The 22309-nt window shown below is 40.2% G+C and overlaps 1 protein-coding gene across 1 annotated transcript in view; it reads right to left on the reverse strand.

Moving 5' to 3' along the window:
- The window catches only part of OSGIN1 (oxidative stress induced growth inhibitor 1), a 38778-nt gene extending 16905 nt beyond the window's left edge, over positions 1-21873 (reverse strand). The window contains exon 1 of the mRNA XM_074286359.1: positions 21704-21873. The gene's annotated coding sequence lies outside the window, so the exon portion shown is untranslated. The remainder of the gene's footprint in view (positions 1-21703) is intronic.
- Between the last annotated feature and the right edge of the window lie 436 nt (positions 21874-22309).

Genomic DNA, 22309 nt, shown 5'->3' on the forward strand with positions numbered 1-22309 from the left:
CATCCCACGCTCATATTGGTCTGATCAGCCACAGTTGGACACCCTGTAACTCTCCTCTAATATAGTGATGACATTTGGGTCCTCTTCAAGTATGAAGGACAACAATCAACTACGAACATTAAACATGAACACTATGGTTTGACTTCCTAAAGTCAAGACTGAAGGGTTAAGCTGGAAGGGAGCCTTGGACCTGGATTTTGTGTCCTCATTCTGACATATGTGACTTTAGAAATAACGGTCCTTTCCCCTCCCAGTCTCAGTTACTTCTTGGTAAAAAGAAGATCCAGATAGATTAGAGATCTCTAAGGTTTTTGTTTGGGTTTTTTCCCCTCTGCTGGACATTCTCTGAAGCCAGCTGGCCCTTTGGACTTTGGCCTCCTTGGATCAGTATTCAAGGAGCTTACATCACCTAAAGATGCCTAGTCCCAGGCTCCACACACAGCCAGTGCCCAGTATATTTTAGGGGATTTAACTTGGATGAATTCAACTGGAAAACTGAGACACCTTATGTTTATGTCGTGTTTCTCAGTCTTCCATCCCTTGGAGGTGGGTTTGAATTTTCAGACAGGCAAACTGAGGCAAAAAAAGATGAAGTCAGTGATTCCTTCTGGACCAAGCTCTAGTCTAGGAGGGTTAAAGAAGTCCTGAGGGGAATCTTTTGACCAAAATGGCTTTTGATAGCCAGAGGAGGAAGAAGGAACCAACAGGGTCAAGGAGTACCAGCTTAATGTTTGACAAGATGTTGTCTTGGAATTCTTTGTCCCAATGACCTTCCACCTCATCCAGAACCAACCTGATTTCACCAGGTCTACTGATCACTACTGAAAAGGGTCATTATACAGATGGTCTGGAAAGGTCAAGGGAAGGATTTGTTTATTTTGTTTTGGTACATGAGCTTTACACCTTAGTGGGTTTTTTTGAACGAATGGATAGATAGGGTGATATTATCAAAGGAACTCTGATCTCCTTCAATTGTTCTTTTAGCTGTGCTCCCTGCAGCTTCTGCTCCTCATGATGACAGACACTAACTAAGCCTGGCTCTTTTTCAAGGATTTTTGGAAATTTCTCAACTTCCAAATAAGTGACCAAGAATGGACTCTCTTATTTGGTTACTTTATTTATTTAATGATGGGGTTATCAGAAATAGAATTTTTGTTTGTTCTACTTTGGAAGCAGAGACAGAAGCAAACACAGAAAGAAGTGATCAGAGGGCAAGCAGAGACAAAACATTGAAAGGTTTTGCTTTTGTGAATTTGGGTGATTCCTTTCTCCCATAAACCTTTATGATTTGGTCTTTGAATGCCTTCTCTATCACTCCATGAGACCCTTGGGCTCCCCATCTATTGTTGTGATTACACAATGACCTAGTGGATTTGAGGGGGGTCAAAGGGGAGCGGACTTAGGAATGAGTGGAGAAGTGGGGGCTGTGCTCTTTTTTGCAAAACCCTGCTTGAACATATGGAATTCAAAGCAATCCCATTACCTTCATTGACAGCACCAGCTCCTCCCCTCCCCCCAAACCTGCTCCTATTTTAAAGAGCCTGGACTCTTTACTCTTCCTGCTCCCTGCCTAGATGCACCTACCAACCCAATTCTGTATTGAGATATTGTGGTCTCTATTATCTTTGCCCATAAGGCACAATCCAAAACCCTATACCCAGTGGGAGGCATCTTTTACACACTAGGGACAAGAGTCCAAGGGCCCGTGCCCCAGATCTGCCATTTACTTGCTTTGCTAATAGGATACTTCCCCCTCTCTGCTGCTCTGTACAATCAGGGGGCTGGACTCCACATCTGAGGTGCCTTGGAGAACTAACATTTTAGAGCTCAGCTCAAATGCCTCCCACAAAGCCTCCCACATGAGGTCTTTCCTGATTTCCCCAGCTGTTAAGGCTGCCCCCAAATTGTCTAGAATTTCTTTTTTTATACATTTTGTTTATACTTGTAGGAAAAAGTATTATATCCCCCTATAGAATATTCCCTGACTTTTTCACTTTTCTCTTTTATCTATCTCCAGTGCAGATCTCCCAACTTCAGGCACTTTCACTGACTATCTCCCATGCTTGAGTTTCTCTCCTCCTTCATCCCCATCTCAACGTCTCTGGCTTCCTTCAAGGATCAACCAAAACCCCATATTCTAGAAGAGCCTTTCCTGGTCCTCCTTAACCTTAATGTCTTTTTTTCTTCCTGTGGCAATTGGGGTTAAATGACTTGCTCAGAGTCACACAGCCAGGATGTATTAAGTGTCTGAGACCAGATTTGAACTCAGGTCCTCCTGACTTCTCGGCTGGTACTCTATCCACTGCACCAACTAGCTGCCCCTTTAATGTCTTTTTTAATAATTGTTTCTAAATATAGGTGTGTGAGTATGTGTGTGTATTATATATATATGTGTGTGTGTGTGTGTGTGTGTGTGTATACATATGTGTATACATATTCTATTTCTTTTTCCACTCTTCCTTCCCTTTTCTTCTTTTCTTCCTCTTTTCTTCCTCCTCTTCCTTTTTGTCCTTGTCCTTGTTCTTCTCATCCTCTCCCTCTTCCTCCTCCTCTCTATCTCATCCTGTTCTTCTCCCTCTCTTCTCTCCTCCTCCTTCTCCTTCTCTTCTTCCTTCTCCTTTTCTCCTTCCTCTTTTCTCTCTCATGCGTGTGTGTGTGTGTGTGTGTGTGTGTGTGTGTGTGTGTGTGTGTGTACATATGGATTTATGATGCCATGGTCCACTTGTTGACTAACAGTGACTGATGGACAAAGTGAGCAGCTTCCTTGACATCTGGGACACTAGTCTTCCATGGTCCTCCTCTCATTCTCCTTGATCTCCTTTGCTGCTCCCCTAGCATTGGTGTTCTCTAAGGCTCTCTCTTTGGACCTCTTCTCTTTTCTCCTAAGTGATGTCCTATCTACCCATAGAGCCAAGTATTATCCCAAAGCAAATGTCCTCCTAATCTGTATATTAGTCTATTGGGCTTCATTTCTGTTTGGATATCCTCATGGCTTTGAAATTCAGTGTATCCAAAACATCTTTCCCCCAAGAAGATCTTCCTTCAAAATTCTTTATCTCCATGGAAGGTATGGCCATCTTCCAAGTTTGTACTTGGACTTATACTTGATTCTTCACTTTCCTTCACCTTACATATCCACTAAGTTGCCAAGTTCTGATTAATTCTGCCCCCACAACCACCCCCACCCACAATCTCTCTCAATTTCCTCCATTCACAAATTATAATCTCTGCCATAGCTTATTGGAATAGCCTGTGACTTACTGGTTCTCCCTGCCTCCCATCCATTCTCTTTATTCAGATGTCAAAATAATCTTCTAAACCAGGGTTCTTAACTAGGAGATCATTAACTTGTTGGTTTTTTTAAATAAAATATTTATATAAGTATTTCAACACAATTGGTTTCCTTTGAAATTGCATTTCTGTGTGTAATATTTTATGCATTCAAAAGCATTATTTGGAGAATGGGTCTAGAGGCTTCTCCAGATTACTGCCTAAGGGCCCAAGACACAAACAGAGTTACTTAAGGACTCTTGCTATAAAGGATTAGAACTTTGACCTGCTCCTCTCATGCTCAGAAATTTTTTATGGTGTTCAAAGAGAAAATATAAATTCTTTTAATCAATTAATCATCAAATGTAAATTAAGCCCATATCACAGTCACCTAGAACTGTTGTAGTACCAAGGATGCAAAGACAAAAAGGAAGCATTTCTTATGCTTATCAGCTTACTTTCTAAGAGGCATTTGGATAGAGCAGTAGATAAAGTATGAAATCTGAGTTAAATTTAGCATTGAATATTTATTAGCTTTATAATACTGGGCAAGTATGATTCTATTTGTCTCATTTTCCTTGAAAAATGCTATCCACACCCAAAGAGAGAATTGATAAGTGCAGATCAAAACATGCTTTTTTAAAAAAATGTAGTGTCTGGACTAGCTCTCTGGAGGATCTCAGGATCAGCCTTGGTCTTAGTGGCAGGAGAGCCACCAGTTTGGTCAAAGATGGAAAGTCCTTATTTCCAGTCCTCTCAGCCCTTAAATACATCAGTATGATTACATCATTACAGCACACTAAGCATGTGCCAACTAGAGAACCATTACATCACACTGAGTAAGTGTTAACCATAAGCACCCTGCTATTGATATGTAAATATCTCTTACTGTAAGTATCCTTTGCTTCAAGTAGAACCCAGGTGGTCACACCCTCCTTAACTTCTCAGGAAGGTGAAAACACCAAATCAGACATTGTCAGAGGTTCACTTTGGGCTGAAGGGTCTCATACCTTACCCAGAGCCCCCCCCCCACTATGTGTAGCCCTCTACATCTCCTAATCTGTCAAATGGGGGCTTCACTTCCCAGAGATGTTGTGAAACTCAAATAAGATAATATTTATAAAATCCTACCATGTTGTCTAGCACAAGTAATAAATGCTTGTTTCTTCCATTCCTATCAAGGGAGACAACACTTATATATGATGCTTAAAATAAATATATGATATGTTTTAAACACTATATATATATATATACATACATATGGGTATATGTATGCATACATATATACCTACATGTAAATATCTTGGGAGGGAGAGCAGTAGCAGCCAGTAGCAGATCAGAAAAGCTTCTTGTGGGAGAAGGTAACACATAATCAAGTTTTGAAGAAAATAAGGGGTTTACTTTAAAGTGGAGGTGAGGAAAAAGTGCCTTCCAGCTCCTAGACTTGGGAGATAGAACATCATTTGGCAGGAAGACCAGGAAGTCCAGCATGGCTGGACTGCACAGAAGGGAAGGACTAATGGAAAGTTGGTTGGGGCCAGTCTATGAAGGGCTTTAGAAGTCAAACAGAGAACACAGTTTGCATTTGGATCCTAAAAGAACTATGGGAAGCATCAGAGTTTATTGAGTGAACAAGAGACATGTGCAGACCAAGGTTTTGGGAAAATAAATTAAGAAGCTCCATGGAGATGGATTGGAGAAGTGGGAGATTTGAGGTAGGAAGACCAATTAGGAGGCAATTACACTAGTCTAAGCGAGAAGTAATTAAAGTCAGATGGTAGCCATGTGAATAGAGAGAATGGGACAGATTGGAGAGGTGAAGTGGAGATAAAAATGACAAGATTTGTCAGCTTATTTAAATATATGGCATAAAGGAGTATGGAGGGAAAAGTCACAACCCTAAATCACTTTGAGAGAGAACAAGAAGGAAGTTCAGGGAGAAGGGTCATTTGAGGAAAAATAATGTTTTTTTTAAATAACTTTTTATTTTTCCAAATACATGCAAAGGTAGTTTTCAACATTCATCTTTGCAAAACCTTGTGTTCCAAATTTTTCTCTCTTCCTCCCCTACCTCCTCTGCTCAACAGTAAGCAATTTTCTATAGGTTAAACATGTGCAATTCTTCTAAACATATTTCCATATTCATCAGGCTGCACAAGAAAAATTAGACCAAAAGGGAAAAAATGAGAAAGAAAATACCGTCAAGCAAACATACAACACCCCAAAAAGGTGAAATGACTATGCTGTGATCCACCTTCAGTCTCCATAGTTCTCTCTTTGGATGCAGATGGCTCTTTCCATCATGAGTTTATTGGAATTGTCTTGAATCATCTCATTATTGAAAAGAGTCAAGTCCATCCACTTAATCATTACATAATCTTCTTGTTGCTGTGTACAATGTTCTCTTGGTTCTACTCACTTCGCTTCCCATCAGTTCATGTAAGTCTCCAGACTTTTCTGAAATCAACCTGATCGTCATTTCTTTGTTTTTTTGTTTTTTTGTTTTTTGTTGTTGTTTTGTTGTTTTGTTTTGTTTTTTGCTGAGGTAATTGGGTTGTTAAGTGACTTGCCTAGGGTCACACAGCCATGTCTGAGAGCAGATTTGAACTGACGTCCTCCTGACTTCAGGGCTGGTGCTCTATCCACTGTACCATCCAGCTGCCCTGTTCCATGTAGTCTTGTATTTTTTTTTTTCTCATCTGAACCAAGTCACTTTATTAGAATGTAAATGGTAGTAGTTTTTGGTACAGATTATGAAAAGGTCAGATAATCAAAATGCATGCACTGAAAGACAGTAGGAGTCACACCCACAGTTCCCAGGCAGGGAGGAAGCCAGGTGTTGGCTTAGCTCTGTTACCATTGTCTTCAAGGGTGTGATTGTCAAAAAGATATTCTGCCAGAATGGGGGCCCCCATTTTGGGCAGGTCAGTTAAGTGATCATCCAATCATTTGATGGATTTTACCTGTTCATCCAGATAGGGGTTTTTGATGAAATCACATAAATGGGGGGTCGTTTTGTCGGTTGCCAGCTTGTGCAATTCTATTTTTAAAAAATTTGTAATAGCTTTTTTCTAAACTACATGCAGAGATCGTTTTTAACATTCACCCCTGCAAAACCTTGTGTTCCAAATTTTTCTCCTTCCCTCAACACCTCCTCCCTCCCCTAGGCAGCAAGCAATCCAATATAGAAACATGTGCAATTCTTCTAAACATATTTCCGTATTTGCCATGCTGAGCAAGAAAAATCAGATCAAAAGGGGGGAAAATGAGGGGAAAAAAACAACCAATCAAACAAACAACAACCTCATAGATGAAAATATCAAACTGTGATCCACACTCAGTCCCCAGTAGTGTGTGTAGATGGCTCTCTTCATCACCAGATCATTGGAACTGGCCTGAATCATCTCATTGTTGAAAAGAGCCACATCCATCAGAATTGATTGTTGTATACTCTTGTGTACAACGATCTCCTGGTTCTGCTCACTTCATCAGCATCAGTTCATGTAAGTCTTTCCAAGCTTTTCATTTCAGAAAAGCCTGATTTCCCAGCTGCTCATTATTTCATATATATATATATATATATATATTCCATTACATTCATTCCCCAAACTTCCAGTTCCTTGTCACTACAAAAAGGGCCACAAGCATTTTCTTGTGCAATTTTAGTAAGGAATGATTGACTTTCCCCCCCAAGTACAGAACACATTCCTTTGCATTTTACTACTCTCCCAGACTGGATGATCTTGTTTTGTGATGTCTCTCAGGGAGATGAGGCCACTTTCTTGGTTTGGGAGTTTCATCAGCTTCTCCGCATGTTCCCTTTCCTCATGGGAATAGTGTGGGAAATACTTGGCAAAGTTCTTCGACACATGTCATCTCGTGAATGGGTTGATGTAGGAGACGTGGAGCTCCAGGATGATCTGCTGGTTGATGGCAGCCTCCAAGTCCTGGTAGTAGTTCTAGCACATTTGAGAGGGAGATAAGAGCATCAAGATGGTGAAAAGGAGGGGGAGGGAAGAAGAGTAGGAAGAGAAGGAGAAGGAAGGGGGTGAAGAAGAGAGAGGAAGAGAAGAAGGAGAAGGAAGGAGAAGAAGGAAGAAGAGAAAGAAAGGAGAGAAGAGAAAGAGGAGGAGGAAGAAGAGAGGGAAAGCATAGAAGGAGGAGGAGGAAGAGGAAGGGAGGAGGAAGAGGAAGAAGGAGGAGGTAATTGCACAGCAGCTGGAGCTGATAGCCTTGTATTTTCACAGGCCAGGAAAGCTTTTCCTTCTTGTCTTTTAGGATACTTATTTCCCTTCAAGACTGGACTCTGGCAATCCCTTCTAAACAAAGACTTTCTTAGCCCTTCCAATTTGTTGATGCTTTCTCCTTGCTCAAGTAGCCTGTATCACATCCCTTATTGTCCTTCCCTGCACCCAGATGATTGTAAGCTCCTCGAGGGAAGATCTGTTTCATTTTTGTCTCTCTACCTAGCACAGTCCTCTGAATGCAATCTATGCTTAATCGATTTTTCATAAAGTTTGAGCTGGTAGGGCCGGACCTCAGAAACCATCTCTAGTCCATTTCTCCTCAATGTTAAAAAGAGAACTGAGGTCCAAGTTCTTGTTCTAAATCACCCAGGTAGTAACATCCCAGGCAGGATTTGAACCCAGGTTTTTTGCCTCCATAGCCCAAGTGATCTTTCCCCTGGCCATATTTTCTCCAACTGTAATATTGAATTGAATGGAAACGAGAGGCTTACAGTGACTAAGAGAGAGACATTACCCATGGTGGAGTGAATAAGTTCATGCCTTCTGGCTGGAGGTGATATCATAATTTCAATTAAGATATTAATTTCGAGTCACCCAGCATGCTCTGAGCTCTGCAAAGTGCTAGAGGCTTATTTAGTCTTCATTGTCTCTCATGTTGAGGAGGTAGAGAGAGGGATGGATCTGGAGTGAGATACTTTTAGAAAAGGGGGGGTATCAGCCAAGGGCATCCCAAAGAAAAACTTATGTGAATTTTACACTTTTATCTGTAGTTGGATCTATTCCAGGCCCAGCAATGATTGCAGATCAGGCGGATGCTTTCTCTAGTGAAAGCTGAGAAAGGACACAGCAGGGGGGAAGCTGGTGTACACACCTTTTCCCTTGGCATGGGAAACAAGAAGGCATCTCTGTGGGTTCAAATGGTGTCTCCCTGTGGGATGTTTACATTAGGATGGTGTAAGGAAAAAAATGGATGAATTTGGAATCAGGATACCTAATAAATCTGGTCACAACTTTGTTCAAAAATCCTCAGAGGCTCCCTATTGCTTTTAGCACATTATAAGTGCTTAGTAAATATTTGTTTCCTACTAGGTGTTTAATAAATGCTTATTTCCTTCTAGGTGCTTAATATTTGTTTACCTCTAAGTACTTAATAAATTCTTGTTTCCTTCTAGGTTTTTTTTTTTTTTAAATAAATCCTTATTTCTTTCTAGATGCTTAATGCTTGTTTCCCTTTAAGTACTTAATACATTCTCATTTCCTTCTAGATGCTTAATGCTTGTTTCCCTTTAAGTACTTAATAAATGCTTGTTTCCTTCTAGGTGTTTAATAAATGCTTGTTTCCTTCTAGGTGCTTAATAAATGCTTGTTTTATTTTAGGTGCTTAATAAATATTTGTTTTCTTCTAGGTGTTTAGTAAATGCTTATTTCTTCTCTCTGTGCTCTAACCGAATTAGGCTATTCTCCATCACCTTTCTCAGGCTCAGGGCTCCTTACCTTAGCCCACAGGGCTCCCTATGCCTGGTATGTAGTCTCTCCCTTGACCTCATTGCTTTAAGGCTGAGTCAGATACCTCCAACTTGAACCCTTCCCTAATCCTTGCTGGCTGGCAATGATGTTCTTTCTGGGAACTCACCTACCATTCTTGTCTTTTGTAATGGAGTTATGTAATAGAATTAGGTGTATTAAGTTACTTGGCGTTGTATCTTATTTCCCTATTCAATGGTGAGCTCTGAGAAGCACTATATGCTATCTATCTCTCCCAGCCCCTAACTTAGTGCTCAGAACATTTTCTCAAAGAGAATCAATGCAAGGTGTGGGGGGGGGAGAGGGAAAGGAGCAGCAGCTGGATGGTTCAGTGGATAGAGCACCAGCCTTGAGGTCAGGAGGACCTGAGTTCAAATCTAACCCCAGACACTTAACACTTCCTAGCTGTGTGACTCTGGGCAAGTCACTTAACCCCACTGCTTCCTATTTTAGACAACTTTCTATTGCTTCAGACTCTTAATAGCTGCATTACCTTGGAGAACTCATATAACTTTCAGAAATTTGGTTTCCTCATTTGTAAAATGCTGATAATAACAGCACATACTCTCACAGTTGTTGTGAGGGCAACAGGAACATAACTCTAGAAGGAGAGCTAGTTATATTCTAGTTATCTATTCTATTCTATTCTATAGATTAGAAAACTGAGACCTAGGGCTGGAGAATTTAGGTGAAAATCACAAATACTAAGAAAGGGACAAGATCTAAGATTCAAACCCCAGTCCCCTGACTGCAAAGTCAATAGTAATCTCTCCATACCATCTATGAGAAAAAAAATCAACAGCTTTGAAAATGGTAAAAGGCTATATAAATGAAGTGGTTGTTCTCTGGTCTCAGATTTTGAATTCCTATAAGTTAGGAAGGTTTCTCAAACCTTTTGGTCTCAAGACCCTTTATGCTTTGTGTGTGTGTGTGTGGGGGGGGGGGGGGTCATTGGGGTTAAGTGACTTGCCCAGGATCATATAGTTAGGAAGTGTTAAATGTTTGAAATGGGATTTAAGTGTCTGAGCACCTGGACTGGTGCTCTATCCACTGTGCCCTATACTACCCTCCTCCCCGGTTTTATGCTCTTAAACATTATTGAGGATACCTCCAAAAGAGCTTTTGTGAGATTTATCTATTTATATTTATAATATTTGAAATCAAGACAACTTAGTATTGTTAAGAAAATAGATTTGACCCTAAGCTACTCCTTAAAAAGTATCCAGAGCCTGTCCCTAGACCACCCCTTGAGAGCCACTGGACTAGGTCTCAGAGCTCTAGCTTTAGATTCTTTGACTATTTGGGGACTCCCAAGAGTACACCCAAGAGCTAAAAAGTGTTTAGTCCAACTCCTTCATTTAAGAGATTAAGAAATGGAGAGAAAGGAACTTGCCAAGGACATGCAGCAAATTGCCCTTCCCTTTTTTGGCACCTCAGTTTCCCCATCTATAAAAAGAAGGGATTGGATTAACTGATCTTCTATTCTGAAGCTAATGGAAGAGCAGTGATTTGAATCCAGAGTCTCAGTTTCCCCATTTGTAAAAAGAAGGGATTGGACGAAATAATCTCCTGTTCTGATGCTAATGGAATTCCAGTGACTTAAATCCAGGTATCCTGACTTTGAAGTCCAGTCTATGCGCCATCTCCAGTCGTCTTGATCTATATTTCGCTACTGGACCTAGATGTCTCTGGAGGGGAAAGTGAGGCAGGTGACCCTTCCTAAAATCCAATTCACTTGCCCGTCATGTTGTCACCTCCCTGATGTGGTCCTCTTCCAGAAGGAAGGACACACAACAACAATCCATTCTACCATATTTCCTTAGGAACAGAAACTCCTTTTGAGATTAACTTTGTTTCTTCTTCTCTGGTGATTGCATCCAAGGCAGCAGCACGTACCTCACCCTTCCCTCCTGCAAGCCTTCTGAGCCTAACATGTGGGCACCTGCCTCTTCCTCCTCCTCCTCCTCCTGAGGTCAGCTCTGCAGGCTGGATCCTGGAGCTCCCTCCAAGCTGTGGTTGTTGGGCTTTTGGGTCCTTGGCAACCTTCCCAGCAGAAGCTGCATCAGCCGGGGTTTCCTGATGAGCCCTGGGGTCTTTGAAAGAAGGGGCTTTCATCAACATGTCTTTCTTAAATAGTTAGGTGATTGTTATGGGACCCCAAGTAACCCTTGCCCCCAGGCCCTCAGCGTTTCCAAGGTGTGAGACAGGCTGTACAACAAGTCTGGACTGGGCAGGGCTCAGTACCTCTAATCTAAAAATCTGGGCTCCGGTTTGGGATTGTAAGAGGGACTCACAGAAAAGAAAAACTGCTTTCAGAAGAAAGATTTCTGAACTAGAAGGAAGCTAAATTTCCTGGACAGATTCCCTGAGAAAAAGAACCAGGACTCAGCACCCTCTTGACTCCCATAGGAGTCGGAAAAGTTCAGCAGAGGAAAGTAAGGCTCTAGAGGAAATGTTTTACCTAAGATTATACATGTACAGATTTGCAGAGAACCACTAGAATGAAATTTCTTGGAACTAAAACCCAGATCATGTTATTCTAAATCCAATGCTTTTATCACTTCACCTGAGCACTCTGTATGAAGGAGGGAGGGGAGCAATATAGTCCTCAATAAAGTGGTGAAAGGCGTTACGTTAATCAAAAGGAATTCATCTCTAGTGGTAAAATTTCAGGCTTTCTGCCAGGAAGATAGAGGAGGTATCTGGGGGAAGGAAGACCTTTTGCGTGTCCCCTAGAGCACACCATTAACAATAAATTGTTAATTTATTATGTGTTTGGTTAATTATTATTTATTAATAGTATGAGTCAGTCTTGATTTATTAACTAGATAGGGTATGTGAGAGACAGGAGGTTTGACTACTAGTTAGCACACAGTCATGGCTTTCTGAGAACTGTGGAGGAACGGCCTGTGACACTAAAGAGATCTGGCCCATTTTATGCATTTCCCCCTTTTTTAGAGTCAGAACCACCCTAATCTCCTACATATTAAATCATTTTAACTTCTGATGGCAGTGTATCTAAGTTATTACTTATTTCCGTAAAAATACACTTGGAGCTTTTGGAGAACAAGAATTGGGTTTTCTTCTCTGTATTCTTCCTCACAGATAACTAGCTCAGGACTGGACACAGAGTCCTCGTACTTCAGTACTAGATGTGTAACATCTGGCTTAGACTCCAAAGCTACACAGATTGCATTTAGGTTTGGGGGGTTTCTAACCGAATCTCTCCTATCCATTTGGTTCCCTTTGCTACTCCCCTCCAATCCCTAATACCCGGGAGTATCAAAATATAGCTCATATTTAAGTCTCTATAAGAAGGTAAAAGTGCAATCTCCATGAAAGCTCTTAGGCTAAAAGTGCATCAAATAGAGAACAGATTTTATTTCCCCCAATAGAAATATGAAAATATTAATCATTCACAGTTGAACGATGCTTCTCTTTTTAAGTTTTTTTTTTTTTACAATTCTCCTTACCATAGCACTATCCCTATGTCCAAGAGATCCCTGCAGAAGGAGAACACTTGGGGAGCAGCTTTTGGTGAGCACCACCTTCCTCAGAGGCCTAGAGTACTCCAGACTAAGGGTTTTCCTAAAGTTTGAGAGGCCCCTGAAAGGAGAACTTAGAATTGAAAAAAGAGTCAGCCTCTTTTCCTTTGGGCCTGCACAGGTTATGTAATTCATAATATTAGTGGAGAGAAAGGCCTTAATTTCCTTCTTTATATCATAGCTCTACCTTTTATTGGCTCTTGATCTTGGATTTATAGTCATCAAAGCTTAGATGCAGGAGGATATCACATACACACAGATCTATATCACTTGGTTTTAATTTCATTTTCAAATGAATATTTTTTCATTTGAAGAGTTATTTTCCCTTCATGATCTATATAATTTCCAATTGCTACTTGGACCCAGAACCCTTTTGCTTGGCCTAGGAAATTGGGATTGTCCAGGAACTAGTTCTTTCGAGAATTCTGGCTCTAGGAACTCTAATTACTTCTTGCTATCCCAGATCTATCACAATTGTGATTCAATGATCCATCCTCAATTTGATGTTAATGAACCAAATCTCCAGGGCAAGGTCATTTCTCCTTCACCATTAATGAGTGTGACTAATATCTCAAATATGGAATCAATGATGACAGCAACAAGCAATTATATAGAGATTTATGAATTCCAAAGAACCTATATTTTATATATTTTACCTTTTTTGATCCTTACTATTCATTTATTGATTTAACAGATTGATTAATATTATTAAAATATTTACATATTTTTTATTCTTACCACTAGTCTTAGAAGGTGTTATAATTACCTCCATTTTATAGAAAGGACAACTTAGGCAGACAAGGGTTAAATTACTTGGCTAGGGTGTCAATATAGCTAGTTAAGTATCTGATGCAGGATTTGAATCCAGGTTTTCTGGACTCTGAACTGTCTGTATTAACCCTATAATGCTCACCTTTTATATAGGAAGCCCCATCCTTCAGGCTTGTTTATCATGACCAGACTGAGCCACTACATTAGGAGTTATTCTCTTATTCTCTCCCTTACTTTCTTCTTCTTCTTCTTCTTCTTCTTCTTCTTCTTCTTCTTCTTCTTCTTCTTCTTCTTCTTCTTCTTCTTCTTCTTCTTCTTCTTCTTCTTCTTCTTCTTCTTCTTCTTCTTCTTCTTCTTCTTCTTCTTCTTCTTCTTCTTCTTTTCTTTTTTTTTCTTCTTCTTTTTCTTCATATTTCTATTGGGGGAAATAAAATCTGTTCTTGTAATGTTCGGCTAGCTTTCTGGAGGTCCTCGGGATCAGCCCAAGTCCTTGGTCTTAGTGGAGAAGTGATGAAGGCAGGACATCCACTTATCTTTGTCTCTGTCTCTCTGTCTCTCTCTGTCTTTCTCTCTATCTCTGTCTCTGTCTCTCTTTCTCTTTCTGTCTCTCTCATAGACATCCCTTCTACTAGTGCAGGCTATAATCTATAACAGTAATCATGGCTGAAAAAAATTATCATGCCATGGTTATCTTTTTGCTGGGTGTCTGTTTATTTGGCTAGACTGATCCTCAAAATGCTTCACCCTCCATCACCCAGCTTTTCTAGTTTGGTAAGACCTGCCAAAGCTTGCCCTCCTATGGTAGAGCCTTCTGGGAACAAGGATCAATTATATATCAGGATAGCTCTTAATTGGAGAATTTTGGGTGAAAGAACACATAGGAAGCATGAATAAATGTGTACCTAGATTCAGTTTAGTTCAGTCTAATCTAATCCAATCCAGTCTAAATCAGCAAACATTAAGTATCTAGTCATTACATATGAAACACTGTGTTCAGTATTTAGGGTACAAATTTAAAAAACAACAACCAAAAAATTGAAACAATCTTTGCTTTCCCGGTGCTAGTAATCTCCTAAGAATTAAAGTATGTATGTTATCTAGGAACTGGAGTATGTATTTTATCTACTTTGTACCTAGGTAAGTAAATACAAGGTGATTACAGAAGGGAGAAACAATAACAATAGCTGAGATGGAGGGTGGGAAAGGATAAAAGGACTGAGTAGGTACCTGAAGAGAAGAACCTCAAGTTGACTCTTGAAGAAAACTAGGGATGCTAAGGAGCAGAGATGAGCAGGGAGTACAATCCAGCAATGGGGAAGAGCTTGTGCAAAGAAGAGAGAAGATATGGAATATTGAGTTCAAAGAACCAACACTAGAACACAGAAGAGCGTGAAGGTGAGAAATATGAAAAAAAAATTCAAAAGATAGAGTTGGATCCATTTAGTGGTGGGCTTTAAAATGCTAGGTTGAAGTTTTTGTGCTTTATCCTAAAGGGATAGGGAATTATTGGTAATATTTTGACAAGGAAGATTGGTGTCTCAGAAGGATTAATTTGGTAGCTGCTTTATCGCTTGGGAGATGGACGATGAGCCAACAGAAGAGGCTGAGATCATAGATTCAGAGTTGGAAGGGGTCTTAGGGCCCATCTACTCCACCTCCTATATTTGAGAGGTAGGGAAACACAGGTATTATGGGCCAGAACTCTGAACTTGAAACAAAGGATTCTCACAAGGTACTAAGTCACTGGAATGGATAGAGACAATAGTTATCTAATTTAGCATGGTTCAGTATGATTGATCTGATCTTATGAGGAGATGTTATGGGCCAGAACTTGAAACGAGATACTAAGTGGAATTGAGGAGACAATGGTTAAATCTAGTTTAGCATTCATTTAATCCTACAACAAATAATGGTTTCCTAGTGATGTAATGTTTGGTGTATACTCAGTGTGGGGCATATAAACTAGAAGCTCTCAGGGCCAAAAAAAAACCAAGTGCACTATAGAAGCTCTCAGAGGCTGAGACAGATTCATTCCATGGCCCACCTTTGTGGGGGCTGGAGGCTGAAGCACAAACCTTTAGATTAGGAGAGATTCAGAGAGAGCTAGAAGCATTCAGAAAGCAGAGAAGACAAAGAACTGGCCGCAGGAGTTCAAGCTCCCAGAACCAAGGAGAGAGATAGGCCTCTAAGAAAGCTAACTGGGCCCCAGGAAAGGAGACTTGGAAAGAGACAATAAAGGATTTGGACTTTAACACCTGTCTGCATTTGTGATGATGCCTGAACTGAAAAGAAGGCTGCTCCTAGAGACCCCAAGGAAACCCAAACAAGAGAACATTACATTAGGTTCCTTTACATTTTTCCTAATTTTTTTTTTCAGTTCTATATCCCATGGTTCTTTCAATGGATGCTTCCTCCACCAACAGAAACATAGAGCTTGGAGGATTTATTCAAAGTCTGAATAGCATATTCCATCTCCTCACTTTCGGCTAAATTTAGAACAACAATGCAATAGCAGAATCGGGATTTGCCCCCAGGATCTCTGAATTCAGTGAATACTTTTTGTTTTTTACAATATCATGAATGTAGTTCTCCAGAAGCCCTTTGTACAGCATCTAGATGTTTCTTCCCCATCACTGACAAGGTCCTACTCTTTCCTCAATGCTGTCTTTTTTCAGTTCCTCCCAGAGTTGAGACAATTCCAATGTATTCCTAATCCAGTCCCATTATGACCCTAGCCTCCTTTTCTACTATTAGTTCCTGTTACTCCTAATATCTTCTTTTAATGTATCAAGTAAAAATTTACACTCTCTTCTCCATATACCATGCTTAATCTCACCTTCCTGTATTTGTCTATACTTTTTTCCCTCTACCTCCTGTCCCACTGGTGGAGTGGGGTGGGAAGAATTTGGATGAATCTCTCTAATCTCAACCTCCTTTGTTGTGGGCTTCTCCCTTGACAGATAAGATCCCTCAGCTCTCAGGGTCAAAGTTGAGAACTCTTTCAGACAACCACAAGAAATAGGTCAGAAGCTATCTCACTAAAAATCAGATCGAAGAGATTGGGTTAGAGTCCAGCAGCTCTTGGCTTCTTGGTATGGGTTATTCTTAGCTTCAAATCTATTCTTCCCCCTCAGAATTTTCTAGGAAAAGGGCTATTCTCTGATAGGCAGGAAGAAACTCAATTCTAAAATCTAGGTCATGGGTCCTCTGAACCTGTCAAGTTAATGATTGATCCCTAGACATTGTCCTCTTAGGAGACTGCTTCTGGTGGTTCCCACCTCTTGGATTTCTGGGATTTTTCTGAGTCCTTTCTCTCTCTTCCCTTCTCCCCACCCTGTGAGGTAGTATGTGGCTTTGATCACAACATTCCCCTCCTTCAAGGGACTTGTAAGGGTTCCTTCCTCATTGACTATAAGTCAAGTTTTTCAAACTTCTCTGGCTGACCTTCATCCAAAGGATCCGAGGATATGGAGCTGAAAGGGACCCTGGAGATATCTATCTAATCCAAGCTCCCTGACTTCCCATTATGAGGATGTTAAGGCTGAGAGACTTTTCATTGATCACTAAGGGCCAGAGCTGAAATTGAAACTCAGGATTTCTGGGTCCAGATTGAATGCTCTTTCCATTACAAATATGACTATATTATATATTACAATATACTCTGTACTTATATTGTATATATTTATATACATGCACACACTGCATTTGTATATATACATATAGATATATGTACGTATATAAATACATACACATATGCACATATATATATACATGCACACACATATCTATATCTATCTATCTATCCATCTATCTGTCTATAAAACAATTCAGTATGTCCTCCTCAAGGGTATTTCCATCTTCCTCTTCCTCTCTATCTAATCTTATCTTTGTCTCTTTCCTACAGTCTAGGACAGACTTAGGGTCTATGAACTTTTGAAAAACTTTATTACAATTTGATAACTGTAGCACAATTGATTTCTTGGTAAAACTATTTTATTTTTTCTTATTTAAAAATGCTATTCTGAGGAGTCCATAGGCAAAGAGAGCCATCAAAGGGGTCTGTGAAACAAAAATGGTTAAGGAGGTCCTAGACCTTCCATTCCATCAGGGTGATTTCTCAACTGTCCTTTGCTCATGACCTTCTCCATTTCATTCATGAATGCCCTTTCCCACATCATTCCCCTTGCCTGAAATGCCTTCCTCTTTCCTGTCTATCCAAAGCCTTCCCTTTCTTCAAGGAGCCAATTGGAGCCTTGAGTACTAGCCCCTGTCTCCAGAGCCTCCATTCTTGTTTCTGTGACCCTAGATCTCCTGGGCTTATTTGTTTGATAACTGTCTTATTATTTCCATTGCTCCATGTCTTTCAAATCCCTGCAAAACCTCCCACAGGGTTCCCTGCCTGCACCTGCACAAAGTAAAAACCCAGTTTCAGAAAATGATAATGGCAACACTTTACTTCCTAAGCCTCTGCCTCAGTCATCAACCAGGAACCTCTCTCTCTGAGCTGAAGCTCAAGCATCACTTCCCCATGAAGCCTTTCCTGATCATTCCCCTGCCTCAATGACTGCTGTCCCCCTTCTCTAGTCAGCACACATTTCTCTTGTATTTATTGTATTTCTTCCTCATTTTTCTATTTTTCTATTTGTACTTGTCATCTTTTCCATCCCCTTCCCAACACATCCCTCTACCCCAGCTCTCCCCATGCTTAGAATGTAAACTTGTTGCAAGTAGAGATTATTTCATTGTTATTTGTATCCCTAGTGCCTGGCAAGCAGTAGATACTTTAAAATGCTTGTTGATTAATTAAATCTGTGATTTCAATGAGCCAAAAGGACAGTTGGTCTATTATTGTGGAATGGGCACTGGACTGGGAATAGGAAGACAAAAGATGTAGCCCTTGTCTATGATTATGATACAAATAAATTATCTATTCTTTCTGGGCTTCTGTGAAATGAAAAGGCTGAACCAGAGCATCTCTGAAGTCTCTTATACTCCCAACATTCTGCCATTGGATTATGCTTAAGGCTTTAACATTCTGTGATTCTACAATTCTAAGTATTATCTAGCGGCTCTTGTGTGGCCAGCTGTACTCTCAGCATTGTGGGAAATTCATAACTAGGATGCCAACATGTGATTCCTCCCCCAAAAGAGCTCATACTGTAGTTGGCGAGGGATGACTAAGAAACATGAAACAACAATATATAATCAAGTACCGGGTTCTTATAGTATGGACTAAACACCGTAGGAGTTCTGAAGAAAAAGTGATCACTGTGGGCTGGATTGGACAGAGAGAGCTTTATAGCATAAATTTGAGGCTCTCAAATTGGATTTTTTAAAACTTTTTGTGTCATCAACCCTTTTGGCAGTCTGAGGGAACCAATGATCTCCTCACAATAATGTTTTTTTTTTCTATTTACAAAATAAAATATGTAGGATTACAAAGAAAGCCATTTATACTAAAATAGTTATAAATTTAATTTTTTTTAATGCCCTGGAAGAATGGAGCAACAGAGAGTGAGGCAATCAGGACTTTGTCCCAGGGCAGTACAACTACAAGGGCATTGGAAGCTCCTCTAGTTCCAAAGCTTTAGTAACTAGCTAGTAAAAATAGTTCGTTAAAATAAGAAGCTTTGAGATGACAGGCTGGGCTGAACTTTCCTTCTGTATTCCCATTCCCCTCTGCCATTGGGCAGGCTTTCTTATGGCATATACCTGAGGCATGACTTAAAATACTTTGGCTACAAAAATTCTAAGTAATAGTTCTGTGGGGGCAAAGTTTCAGGTCAATCACCTTTACTGATATATGATCTAGGCTATTTTGAGTTACAGATCTTTGTCATTGCCCTTGGCAAAAAAAAAAAAAAAAATGTTATTGCTAATCAAAGGTAGTTGAGCAATCTAGCTTTATCTCCAGGAAAAAAAAAAAAAAAAAGATAAGAAAAACTGCCACATAAATAGCTATCTATATATCTTTATCTTTGTCTACACACACACACACACACACACACACACACACACACACACACACACATATATATATGTATGTATATAGTGTGTATGTGTATATATGTGTGTGTATATTTGTCTATTTTTTCTAAAATCTGGCTCAAAAGCTTTGTGAAGGGACAACAACTCAAGAAGACCTGATTTGAAATCCAGTTTCATAAATACTTGCTGTGTGACCCTGGGCAAGACATCACACACACACACACACACACACACACACACACACACACACACACAGAGTTTGCCTCAGTTTTCTCATCTATAAAATGGGGCTAAGAATAGCCCCTAGAGTTGTTGTGAAAACAAAATGAAACAACAATTATAAAACACTTAGCACAGTACCTGGCACATAATAAGTACTGTATAAATGTTAGTTAGTTATTATTCTTGTTATATGGCCAACAAGCAGTTTGCTATAGAAATGAAGACTAGAAGTTGGTCTAAAGGATGAACAACAAGAATTACACGGATTAGAAAAATGATGTTAGAAGGATTTGTGGAGGATAGAGTGAGGAGAAAAAGAATGAAAAGGGGGAAGCTGAATGGGAAGTTATTACAAAGGTGAGCCCATATGCCGATAATCACCCTTGTCCCTTTCAGGTAATTTCAGAATAGGTCATCAGAACGAGAAAGTCCGTGGGAGCCTACAAAAGGGAGCTTCCCTGAATCATCCTCTCCATCCACTGGTGCTCTTCTTTACACTTGAAAGTCAAACTCAGGCAGATCTCTCTTTCCTTAGCTAAGTCAGTTCTGCTGAACAACACAAAGGATGTAGCCAGTCTTACATCTGCTGTAAGAGAAATTACCTTCCAATTTCCATAAATGCCCCCAGAATAAAAATGCTTTCAAATATCAGGTTGGCAACACATTGACTTGGGATATTTTAGCAGCTCGGCCGGGTTCCCTTAGCTAGGGTACCAGTTCAAGGGGCAGATGGAGCTTCAATTAAGCATTGAAGGATGGCTGGAATTTGGATTGCAAGTAGAGCAATATGAATGCCAACATGGAGGGAGGAAGGCATATGGCATGTTCATGAGACAAGAGGAGACTGGTTTACCTGGTGTTAGTGGGTAGAGGACGGGGAACAGTGACAAAGAAGACTGGATAACTGGGCGAGTGGTTCTCCAACACCAAGCAATGGTGTCCAATGCAGAAAGGACTTTGGTGGTCTTTTTCTTGGTGATAATTCCTTTGATGACCATTCCATTATTCTTTCTCACAAGGATGACATCAAATCCCTTGCCATATTAGACTCCATTTGCTCCTTGTCTTCCCTGATCCTTTCCAGTTTCCTTTGTTCCTCTGCTGTTTTTATAGCAATAGGATTCCAACCTGTTCTGGTTTTATGGGCCAGATTGCCTCTCCTTGGCTTGATAGCAATAGGAATTCTTTCTGCCTTGGAAATCTGTCGGAGGTAGAAAATCTAGATTCCTTTTTTTGCTGGGTGTAGGGTTAGACTTCTCCCCACTTCATAGACTTCTATTGAACTATAGTGTTAGGAACGAGTTACATTAGTGGTCGTCTATTTTGAATTCCTCTTCTTTCCCTTTTATGGATGTAAAGACTGATAGCAAGAGGGTGGTAAATAACTTAACCAAGAGCATAAGCTAGAGTCCATATCTCACTGCACAGACCTTATTCCCTTCATTCTTTACCCTTAGCCTGAAATTTAAAAAAAATTCCTTGTGTGATACTCATTAACTCTCTGGCAATTATCTAGGGAAAATGTTTCACCTCTATGCCTCAATACCCCAGGGCCCCACTGGGCTCTGTGCCCACATCTGAGCTCATAAATTCTGTCCCAGGTTTGACTTTACATGCAGTGAAGTCAGATCCTAAGGTTCAACTGTCTGTTCATTATCATAATAAGCCCATAATATGCTGTTTTATAGTTTATTCACAAATCCCCTCCATTTTCTCCCATTTGATCTTTATCATAATTCAATGATGTAGGTATGATAGGTATTTTCATTCCCATTTTACAGATGAAGAAACTGAGATGTGACAGGTTAAGTGAGTTTCCGGAACTTGAGGTGATCAAATAGAGACTAGATAAGCCCTTATTAAGATGTTAAAATGGACAGCTATGTTTCCAGCAGATGTTCATTTAAATCACTTTTAAGAGCTTTCTCGTTTCTAAAACTCCATGTTTCTATGACTCCAAGGTCTCACAATGAGTTAATGTTGAGCAAGAACTAAAAAACTAGAGCTAGAATTAGGCCAGGGCAATTGGGGCTTTGCCCCTGGAGGGACCAAAATTTAGAAGGCATTGAAAGAATTATTAAAACACTGCATTTAACATCTAGGCAGCAAGAGTAATTAATTAAAATAGAAAAGTACCAGATGGCCACCTTCCCTAGGTGGCTGTTCCTCAGGTGAGCTTCTCCGTGGCACAGTTCCCTTTCCTGGTGGAGCCGCCTCAGCAGGATCTCATGGGGCTAAGACTTGGGGATTTTCCCCTTCCCAGCAGGACTTTCAATCTTTCCATGATCAATAGCATTTGTCTTAAGACCTCAATTGGAGAGAGTTTTTCTTGTTCTTGTCTCCTGTGCATTGGATAATGTTTGTAATGGGAGCTGGAATGCTAGTTATGGTTATGACTAACTCTTCAGTTGTCTGGTTCTCTTTCCACTGGACTTCTCTGACTCTCCTCTGTCTGTCCTATCTATCTTTATCTTGTCTTTAGGGTTGGAAGTCATAAACATGAGCTTGGGAATTGCTATTTCTGGCTATACTAGCTTTTCTTCCAGAGCTCTCTGTTGTTTCCTTCAAGTTGAGAAGGCCATTTGTTTTCCTTCCAACCCAGGTTCTTTGTCACCATCTAATCTTGGACCTCCCATACCTATTATAAAGTTATTACCTAGCCTATGGTCCTATCTTGGTTATCACCTCCTGACATAATCAATAACCATTTATCCAAAACCTTACTGTATTCCAGGTAATGTA

This window comes from Sminthopsis crassicaudata, chromosome 2 (assembly GCF_048593235.1).
Source record: "Sminthopsis crassicaudata isolate SCR6 chromosome 2, ASM4859323v1, whole genome shotgun sequence".
NCBI classification, from domain to species: Eukaryota; Metazoa; Chordata; class Mammalia; order Dasyuromorphia; family Dasyuridae; genus Sminthopsis; species Sminthopsis crassicaudata.